Raw genomic sequence first — 11,672 nt, 5'->3', positions numbered from 1 at the left:
ATTATTTTTTCTGGTGTCATACATAGCCACACTTTAAGGAACTTTACAAAATAGGAAACTGCATGTAACATGTAAGAAGGAAAGTTACGTTATAAACAATGGACTGTCTTTACATAGACGACTTACTGCTTTGTGTTTTCAGAGAGACTGAGAGGTTTATATATAAGGAAAAGGTTATTTTTAAAAAAGGAATGCCAACAGAGAATCACACATTTAACCAAAAGTGAAATGTCAGTGTGAGGTGCACGTATAAATTTGGAAGAGTTTTTACAGGCTTCACACTGCTGACTGCAGGATTAGAATGTGTACCTGAAGATATACACATAAAAAAAAATTCTATGCTTCTGTAAGCAAGCTTTCATTTTCCATCAGTCCTGACACAAACACATAGGAAGGAACTTCAGGAAAATAAAAATTCAGACTACCCACCTACTCCCTACCAGCCATTCTTCAGCCTCCATTCTTGAAAAAGAATAAGCCTACTTTTCCGTACCTTAAACTCAATACAGTGTTGGATTCTTAATCAGAAAACTTTGGGATGCAGTAGAAGTTTGTATCTGAATTTCCAGTTTAATATGGATCAACCATTTAAACATGCAGCTAGGTTCACATAGTTCAAAGATGCCCATCAGGAGCCATTTCTTGTACCTTTCAGTGCAGGCATTTCACTGACACTCTCTTTTTATGCCCCAGTAAGAGTTGCAAGGGACCTCAATCAAGCAATCAAATAAAAATAACTCAATACAGAAGATGGATTCACTTGATTCAAGCTGAGGCTAAAGTAGACTATACAATTTCAGGTTTGTCCAATTATCAGTTTGGGCTTTCTTTTTTAGCCCAGCATGAGTTCAGATTTGAGTCTTAGTCGAGTAAATCGCTACCTCAAACAGGAGCTGAACAAGCCATCTTCATTAAAACTTTGCTACACAGAGTTTGAGTGTTTGGGCAAGAAAAAAAAAGGAAGCTGGGAAAGTAAATGAGAAGCTCAGACTAAGAGTTCCCTTTCATCTAGGCAATGTAATGCAAATCTTTTGCATTGTGCCTTTTAAGATGTAAATTGGATTCAAGTTGATGTCCACCTGTCTTGAACCAGCAGGGATGTCTTCCCATTTTTATCAAAGCATCTCTCTGCCAATTACTGGCTGTTGTGACAGTTGGAGATTTTTCGTGTGTGTGCAGACTTTTACAAATACAAACTCATTAAAATCAGTTCTTTCACCTTCTGATTCCAAGAAAAAACTGTTGCTGTGAAAAATATTGCTGGTCAAGTGATCTGTATAGTCTAATTACACCCTAAAAGACCTAGGTGCTTATGTTTATGTTTATGGGGAAAAAAAGAGTCCTATTTTCTTAGTATTTTCCATCTTCAAAATTTTATTCTTTTTAAGATGGGAATCCATTATGTAATACAGAAAGATACTTATATTGTTTACTCACTGCAGATAACTAGTTCTCTATTCATTAAAGTAAATTTTATTTCATAGCAACAAGCAAAAATTTCCCTATTCAATTAAGTAAATTCTCTGCTGTTCTATAGAAAAAATAGATATTCATTAAAATAATTTACCGAGCTAGCATACTGAAATTCACCAATTCATTAAAAAGAGACAAGTTCATATCAAGTTGCTACAATCCGTAAGTTGTTTAAAAACACAAACTTTCATTTCAGTGATCACAAAACAGATATGACTATAATTTGTTTAGCAATGAGAAGGAAAAAATAAAACTTTTTTTATTTTGCATCCTACAGAATTTTACAGCAGATTGTCTTTTAAAAGTTGTACTTTATCTTGATTTTTTTCACAGGTTAAATTATGCCATTGCAAAATCTTGGTATGAGAAACATTTGAGACCATTTTTTTGCTAATGTTTTGTATTTGAAATGAACATCATAGATATGTTCAATTACTAAGCATATGTCTCAACTCTGGCTACTAGGATCTCAGAGCCAGTTTTCCAATGTGTTTTGCAGATGTCTTCTGTGCATGAGACAATGTTTGATGTACAGATATGACATAGTATCTATATTTATGACAGATTTCAGCTGTTGCCTTAGGGGTTTTTTTCCTCAGAGATAAACCCACTGCCTGATATAATGATTTGCTGTGGATTATATATACATTTTTGTAGTGTTCAACAGTACAGCAAAAATTCCAGAAAGACCACGGGTCACAGCCACCCTTTTGCACTCTTTCAGCAGAAAACTGTTGACAGGTAGGTAAAGGTGCAAATGTCAAGGGAAAGCTGAGGACATTTTTGGTAGTTGGAAGCACTAGAGGTGGAGAGGGAGACCTTTTAAGGTCTAGAATGCCTTGTCCTGGACCTACACCATGATATGCGGTACATACATGCTTATTTGAGGAAACAGTTGATCTAGAAAACCTCCTGAGAAACTACAAGACTTCCGACACATTTCATTTGGCCTTACAACTCAAACCATGCAGTACAACACCACAAAATTTTTTTGAAACAGTAAACAACTCAAAAAACATACTTGTCAGAAAATTATGCCACAGAAGGTGGAATGGTCTTTTTTTCCCTCTTTATACATGTGTTGCTTACATCTGTGGACTTTTTGGGGGGGAGGGGAGGAGTTGGGGGGTTGGCTTGGTTTTAGGATATGTTTTCATTTGGTAGTATGAGGGGCACAGGTTCTCTCAAACATACAAATTTGCTAACAAATTCATAGACATCACTTATCAATATTGCAGACAATTTTTTGTCAAGATGAAGAGAAAAATCTACCACGATGGCACTGCCAAGCATATGTGACACATTTCAGGTTCCAGCCACAACTTGACCTTCACCACATGCTCCCTCGTCCTAGCATCTGTACCTCACTCCTCAGAGCATTTCCTTTCTCACTCACTATGGAATTCCACTGGAACACAAAGTAAAAGGTTCACTTCAAAATGTTAAGCCTGATGAAAGGAGCCTCTGTGGTCCCAGGGTGAAGCCACTGGCAGATGTGCTTCTCCATGGGGGAGCAGTACCACCCGCAGGGCTGATATTGTTGGAGCTGGGCACCAGCCTCAGGAGAGTCAAAGGCAGTGACAGACCACAGTGGGGGAGTATTCAAGTGGGAAAGGAAAAGGATATGAACCAGGAACCACCATTTGTCCATTTCTAAGGAGATGGACAGCCTAGTTTCTTGGACTGTAATCCCAGCAACTACAACATCAACTGCAGCATGCGCATATGGAAGTCACACCTAGGACAGGACTGAACTGTAAATGAATTCACCCACTGCATGACAGGGATTACTGGAAGCCATCATAACATGGATGGATACACGGTGTCTTATACAGAAGTTAGATAATTTCAAAGTTGTTAAGATGAGAAACAGGCATTTTCCCTCATGTATCACATTTGTTCTCAGATTCATGATCCCTCCTTGAAAAAACTGGGCTAAAGATAATGAAATGAGATCCATCTCAACTAAGCCTTTCCTTCTACTCTAACAAAATAATTACAGAGCTCATCTACAGTTATATACTGTACTATCCGCATTAGACATTCCCCAGTGCTGACATGATATTATTTTCAGTTATATAAATTCTAGCAGTTATGTCTTTTTCACTGTGTCACTCATAAAAAGTGGAAATGTAAACACAAAACCTCTATAAAAGAGAGATCAAAATAAAGAATAATCACAGACAACTTCAAAATAAGGAAGCCATTTGAAGCCAGCTTCCAGAAAGGCTGAGTGAGAAGCTCTAGGGCAGAAGACTGGAGATCAAAGAAAGTTATCTTGAGTACCTTCACATTGTGCTCCAGATCCAGCAAAGGACTAAGGTATATTTTACAGTAGAGAAATTGTAAATTTTAACTATGGACTGAGCTTATATAAAGGAAAGAGAAATCATTAAAAACCTCTTGTTTGAAAAACAGTCATCAGCACATGAAAATCAAATTATTTTTCTCATCTGAAACATCCTTATGTTCTCACAGAGCAGATTAAAATTCCATCCACCTCTCCTGACTTTGTATTTCAGAGTTCATTTTCTGTAAGCTCTACAGTGCGGTCACATACTGCTATTTTCAAAGCAGAGCAGTACCATCGAAGAATTTTCGAAACAAAATAGATTTCTACAATAGAATAAAAAAACAGACAAAAAGTACTAACCTCAAAAGCTTTTATGTATATATGTGTGTCTGTACTGTACCAGTATGTATAAATGTATTTATATAGATACATACAGATATATATACTATATATGTGTATATATATATTTATATTTATATATATACTGATATACATTGGTATAGTTATATCAATAAAGATATGGATACAACTATAAATATAGCAATGTGTGTGCAAACACATATTTTAAAACATAAATAAGAATTAAGCATCTCATCACTAAATTCTGCACCTTGAAGAAATTAAAACTGGAAATCATCTAATTCCACATATTGATAAGACATAGGCTGAGAGAAGGGATTCAGCTACATACACAGAAGTGCTCCTCACACTGAAAAACGTCAGCCCCAGAATCTTTTATAGTAACTCATCTGAGATGCTTTGCCTCTTCCTGCTAGTGTGCAGAAAACACAGGGTAACATTTTCTCACTTTGAGAGATCCTTTTACTGTTTTGAGAATTAGAATTTGCCAAGCCATTTTAAAACACCAGTCTGTTTATTCTGTTTTCTTTTATTTTTCATTTCTCCTTTCACGGCAGCTAATCCTAAGGGATATAGTGGAATACACATCCTTCTAAAGAATAATTATGCTGCCATGAGGTGACTATGTGCTTTTATATCCTGCAATATAGACAGTCTTATTTTATCTGTATAAAACTATCCTTAGTTTTCACAAGGAGGATGTTGGATATTCAGAGATACTCACAGACTATTCAGAGTTGGAAGGGACCCACAAAGATTATTGAGTCCAACTCTCAAGTGAATGGACCATATGGACATTGAACCCATGACCTAACCAATTGATGTTAGATTTGCTGTTTCCTGGTACAAACTACGGACATTTTTTGGCCCAATTGTATTCCAAGGCACTTAAAACTCTTGCTGAAAATAAAAGGAGGAGGTAGCAAGAATGACAGACCATAAATGCTGTAAAGGTTCTGAGCAAAGTTTACTGATGGTTAGACAAGAGTTCTCCCTTGTAAGTAGCACTCTGACTACTGAGCAACTTGTTTGCCAGTGGGAGAAAAATCATATTCCTCATCCCTACCCACCGCTCCTGTGAGCACAAAGTAAACTTGAAATGAAGGTCAAATCATTACTATTATGCCAAGTCAAATTTGTGCAGCAGCTGCAAAGCAGCTTGAGCCAAGGCATTGTAGGAATATCTGAAGATCACTATTGGAACAACCAGAATATTCCTTTTTCACACTTCTTTTTTAAATCCGAGGATCACAGCAAAAGTCCTTGGAAAGTCCTTCATTAGATGTACTCCTGACAGGCAGAATAAGCTTGGACTTTAAGAGTCTAAAAAATCCTATGTTGAAGAATCAAAGTTCTTTATTTTAATCTTTTCTGACATTTTTTCTGATATATGGATGTTAAAAAATTGATTTTTTTTAAGGTCATTCACTGTTGCTTCTCACTTTTCTTCTAAAGCTTCCAGTAACATACTACCTTTTTTTATTTATCCCACTTACTCAAGTATGCTGCCAATTTATCCATTCATGAGTGGGGTCTTTTTTCCTGTATATGTTATTGCACCAGTGCTGACACTGAACTCTGACTAAACTTTCTGTATGTAGAAAGCCATACAGCAGTAGGATGGAGTCAAAAAAGGCTTATGTCCAAACAGTAAAGGCATTGGGTTTTTAATGTGCCAGCTGAAAAAATTATGCACAGAAACTGCAGTTTACTTTTCTAAAAAGAGTGAAAGGCTGAGTCAGCCATGAAAAAAATCTGAGGATCTGGCATTAAGGGAGCCTCATGTCTTTGAAACCATAAGATTGGAGCACTGTGACTCTCCTTTCAGCAGAAAAGAGACAAAATAGTGAAGCGACCCTTCCAACCACCAGCACAGCATCTTCATCTAGAAAAAGAAAATACAGCAACTCACTAACTAAAATTTTTGGAACAAAAATGAAAAATAGTTTTAAAAGAAAAAAAGGCAAATGTAAACTGTTACATAACTTTGGGTGGAAGGGTGCTCTTTAGGTTTCCTGGTCTCACTTTCAACTGAAACTCAGCATCACACAGAGCTGCACAGGGCCTTGGTAATAAACTGCCTTGCTCAAATGCAACAAATTCTAGTAGATGCAGACAAGATAAATGTGGAAGCTCATATGCAATATAACTGGATTAATCTCTCATGCTAAAATCATTTCTGATGCGTTCCCTTTGGCAGGACATTGGCTACGTAGCAGAACTACAGAAAACAGGCAACAGGATTTCTATAATTCACATTACTGTAGCCCCTTCTGGTGTTCCTCATGGGACATCCTACACACAAACATAGTATAAAAGCTTAATATCTATCCCACAGAAACCAGCATCTGCATATAAGACACGGCAGATCAATATGGATAGATTCTGGAACAACAGTGAGTCTTGAACAGCACAACATACACAAATCACAGCAGATGGGAGTTAGACCCATTGGCAATCTTTTTTTTAGTCATTGGTGCATATCTTAAGCTTCTTACAAGAGATTTATGCAAGGAAAATACTTTGCACAGGTTTATAAAGTGCCCTTCGGACAGACATTGCAAAAAGGTTATTCTTTCAAGGGCTCCAGAAATCCTTGGAGAATATAATCTCTTTGTCTCTGAACATAATCCTTAATCAATTAAAAAAAAAAAAAAAGTAGTAGTGATGTACTGTCTATTCTAGAATCTGAGTTCTTTACCTAAGAGTATACTTAGACCTTCTTACATTTTCTCTCCAAAAAAAATCTTCTAAATCTTATCTATTTAATAGATATTCCTTGTTTCAATACATATTTGCCTATACTGGTACAAAAAGAGCCTCCCTCCACCAACTGGTCTGTAGCCAGGATTACCTTAGGAGGGAAGCAGGCGATGGATGGGTGACCTCAAACTTAAAAGTTTTCAGAAAGATTGTCTTTTTATAAATCATGAAATCACTTCTGAATACCCCAATTTCATAAGAAAAAAATATTGTCACTAACTGGAAAAGAGAAAAATAAAAACTTTTCTTAGTTTTGCACTAGCGATGAGTGGTAGTCAGAGTTTTGAGGTTTCAGAGGAACTTTTAATAGAAGTTATGCTCAGTAATGCAGCTTCTGAAAGGACCTCTGTGGTTAACAATCTGTTTCCCTCACCTTCTGTCTTGATTTTTAGAGTGCTCAGGAATCAGAAGGGTCTGTGGGTAGTGGGCTCTTCTGAAAATTAAACTACCTGGTTGAGATTCCTTTAAGAACAAGGAACTTGTTACAAAACCTGTGTCACCACCTCTGAGGGATTCTCAGCATTCCTGGTTGCTGGCTCAAATGTACCATAACAGCTACATATACAAACCAGATCAGAGATGTAGCAAAAAGACATTTCTAGGAATACAAGGTGACAAGAACTAAGAGTGATGGGTTCTTATCTTCTCAAGCAGTATATCTAAATATAACCAATAGTAATCTCTTAAAAAATAATACATATATATATATATATATATATATATATATATATGTAAGACACAGGAAATAAAATTTTTGTTCTACTTATAAATAAAAAATCCCATCCTGACATACTGAGTTAGGTTTAAAGTACAATACTACTATAAAAATTTGAACCCATTGAAAAAAGTCTAACAGCAATGCCTGGAAAGGATTTCTTTTGGTAAACAGCAACTTGAAATTTTTCAGGTTTGTTGACGGAATCAGGAAGTAGGCTTGTGAAAACATTCTAAATTCTTAATAAAGTATCTGCAAAGAAAGGAAAAGAATTATTCTTCATATCCTGAAAGGACGGAACAAGTAATTTCATTTGCAAGTAAGAAAACAAAAGAATGTCACAGTTTTTTAAAGTTATGAATAATAATGTTTGGAAAATAGTTAGTGATGGCAAACTGAATTTTCTAACACGGAAGGTCCAAGAACAGCTTAGACATATCAGAAATGGGTTAGTTATAGCTAATCCTGCCTAAGAGTAGTCTGATGGATTGTAAGCCTTTTTAAGGTCACCTCAGGCCTTAGAATCCTGTGATTTAGATTGTTATTTTGAGTTAGTTGCAGGCATAAATTTTTGGTTACTGAGAGTTACTTTCCTGAGTCTGACCTAACTTCCAATTAAAATTGATCTTTGAGTAGACCAAAGATATTTTCTACTGTCAATCATCCATCTCAGCATGACCACAATTTTACCTTTAAGAAACATCTTATCATGCTGAATTCTACATTTAGTTCCTGTCCTACTTTCAAAGTTGGTACTGTGCTTGTTCCTTACAGTTTTCTTTTTCTGCAGGTTAAGGTTACATTGATTTAAATTCAAAATTTGAAGTTGGAGCTCTTTCAAGACAGAACGAAAACTCATTGGTTTACCAGATCACTTCGAAGTAAAGTTCTCAGTTTGTATTTCCCTGTGGTAACAACATTGTTTTAAAACATTCAACGAGGATTTTAACAAACTGCAGTCACTACTTGCTAAAAGACACTTTGTACATGACACTATTAGAGGCACTCTTCTGATGAAAGAAATACCAGTACTGACACAAACATTACTCTTGATTGCTTTTTTACCTTATCTAAGAACAAGTTTGGAGGGTTTTACAGAAGTTTGACTTGAGAACTTGAAGGAACTGAGAGTTTGCTTAGACTAAAAGTGACTATTAGTTCCCTTGAAATATCAGGGAATCATGTGGCTCCTCCACAGCCCCTATTTACCACCAGCCCCAGTCTCCCTGGTATCTTCTGACAAACAGGGCCTTTGAAACTACACTGTATTACAGGAAAAGATGAGAATGTTGAGTCTTTAGAGTTCTCTGTAGTTGAAAGTTGCAACTATAACCGGCAAGTCTTGCAATTTATGTCAGTAAGTTCAACTAACCTGGTATTTTTGGAGCAAGCCAAACAGTTCTGGTGCAGAGAACCAATTTATGTTGATGTCATACAGAGGAGGGTTGTTTTAAAAGTTCTTTATGCCTGGAGCCGTGACTTCAACATGTGTTTTAACTGGGTTCAAGGGAAGAAACTACACTTGCTGAAAACTTATTTCAGAGTTATTTGGAAACTCAACAAATAGTTTTGGTTGAATACATTTTTTAGGGTTTCATTTAAGGCCGGTGGAAGTCATCTGCTGAAAGATGCACCATCTGAATCATACCTTACACAGAGGAACACCAGCTGAAATCTCATCTCCTCTAGAGAGAGGGAAATGCAGACATGTCCATATTATGAAGTACTCTGACTTTTTCAGTTCCTGCTGCTGACCTTCTTTCACCATATTCACACAATTGGTGTTTTAATTTTGCAGGAAATTAGACCCTTGAGAGGTCCACTTAATTAGAAGATATAAAATTGACTGAATTATGCTATCATTTCTTTTTTAAGAGAAAGCTTTAGTTAATTGAGACTGGGAGAGAAATGTAATACAGTGTTTGACACCAATGTATAAATCTAGAACTATAAATCAGATCTTTTTAGTAAGCCACCAGGCTCCATTACAATAAAAAGGTAACCTATTAAAGGTAACGCAGAACTGTTACAATTTTATATAATATATAAAGCAAACAAACTCGATGGGCTAATGTAGCAATCAGTTTGGAATTGATTTGAGAAATTCTGAGAATATGAAAACATAAGTAAAATAAGAGAAAAAGGTGGATATTGGTGCCTCTTCGGAACTTTTTTCCAGGGACTAGCTTTAAAGCTTTCTCTACCATTTGCCAACCATGTAAGTAAGGGTTTTAATGCTCTGCATTTTTACATCTCTATATTGTATCTGAAGCAAGTTGATTCCTAGAACATGAAGGCAGAAAAATTAAATTCTTGGAATGCATGGAATATTTTGTATGAAATAAATAAAAAAGGTTATTTCAGAAAGATAAAGCAATTGTAAATCCAATTCAGAGCAAAGTAAACTAAACCAGTGTTTGTGGTTTGTTTTGCTTTATGTCCTGTTTGGTAACCAGATGGAGTTATTTGCACAGAACAATATGGTGAAAGTAAATCTCCATAGGCACATCAAAACAAAATTCAAATTAAAAATCCCATCCTGTTCTAGGATGTCCACAATTATTCTTTGCATCACAGTGCATTAAGCAATCCAGCTAAGCAGTATAGCATGGGAAAATGAAGGTATTCATGATAAGGAGAAATATAAATCTTTTTTTCTTTTTCACAGTTGCCTGTGAATGATCAGCTGAGAAATCTAGTTGTATCTTGGTGGAGAGCCAAATACCAGACAACACCTAGACGTGAGATGTACTCCTTCACCATACCACTAGCTGAATTTATTACAATTTTTATTTTCCTAAAAATCAGATGTTTTGGAAAAAGAATTCAGAAACTTTTTTTTTTTCACCTTAGGCTTGCATTTTATCTCTCTGCCCTACTTTTGATAGCTTTTTTACTCTTCTTCTGTCTGAGTATCTATGCTTAATTCTGATACAGCATTCAATGAGAAACTGAAGCTATTTTCAAAGTAGTTCTTACCTTTCTTTTAATCTACAGTGCTAGAAAAAATTTAGAGTCCTGTAGAAAATTTAAACTTAAAAGAGAAATTGGTGCTAGATACTTAATGCAACAGCATTTGGATTCCCCCCTCTGACACCTCACAAAATTACAATGGTCTGCCTTCTGAAATATAGCAGACATCAGTCTCCATGAAAGTGTTTTCTTGCTCACAGCTGTGAGCTTCTTTTAGTCCCTGTCAATCAAAAGTAATGAAGAGTGATAACTGACATATTTTGGGATGCCCTTCTGTCTTAGTGTTTTCATGTGCTGCTTTTCCCAACTTGGCCCAGTGTTCTCTAGCAGTACCTGTCAGAGCCACGCTGTCAAGAGTCTTCTATTCCTGAGCAAATTGATATTTCCCCTTCATTTTGGGGAATATAGGAAGGAAGTACTTGATGGACTATTACAGCTATATTAAGTGAAGACTGGTACTTAATCCCCCAAGCTCTGCACTGGTAAATAGTAAACTAGCTGTGGGAAATTGTCTCTCTGTGATAACAGTTCCCATATTGATCACACACTTAGGGTGTTACAGCCCAGTACATCTGATCCCATCCGCCAAGAGAAATTGATACTTACTCCCTATGGAGGAGTTCAAACAGCACCTGAAATACTGGGGACACTTAGGTGCTTACATTGGCACCAATATCACTCTGGGTATCCAGAGAAAGGCTAAACCAGCCATTGTACCACCACCCTTACATGGGTTGCAACTGAGCTGCATCGGTTGCCCAGTGAATTCTTCTGGGAAGAAAAGCACACCTAGCACTGGTAGAACAAACTATCAGATGTCTTGAGGAAGAAGAACTATGAAACAAATCCCCAGCCAAAACACAGCCACCAAAGCACTACCCTACGACGGACTCTCATATAACCAAAAGTACACTCACTTCACTGGTGTTACTCCAAAACGGACAGAGGCTGTGGAAAGCAGCATTCCAAAGGTCCCTCACTCACTGCATAGCTAATTGAGTGGAAGAGAAGTGGCCAGTTTGTAGAAGCCAGAGCTATGTAGATAGTGTTAGAGGGGGATGAAGGGGAAATAGTGACTAACATGTCATATCTATA

Source organism: Empidonax traillii, unplaced genomic scaffold, assembly GCF_003031625.1.
Source record: "Empidonax traillii isolate 1590-97213 ecotype Southwest subspecies unplaced genomic scaffold, ASM303162v1 scaffold640:size366365, whole genome shotgun sequence".
Taxonomy (NCBI): Eukaryota; Metazoa; Chordata; class Aves; order Passeriformes; family Tyrannidae; genus Empidonax; species Empidonax traillii.
The sequence above is the reverse complement of the archived record's forward strand: the minus strand, read 5'-3'. Positions refer to the sequence as shown.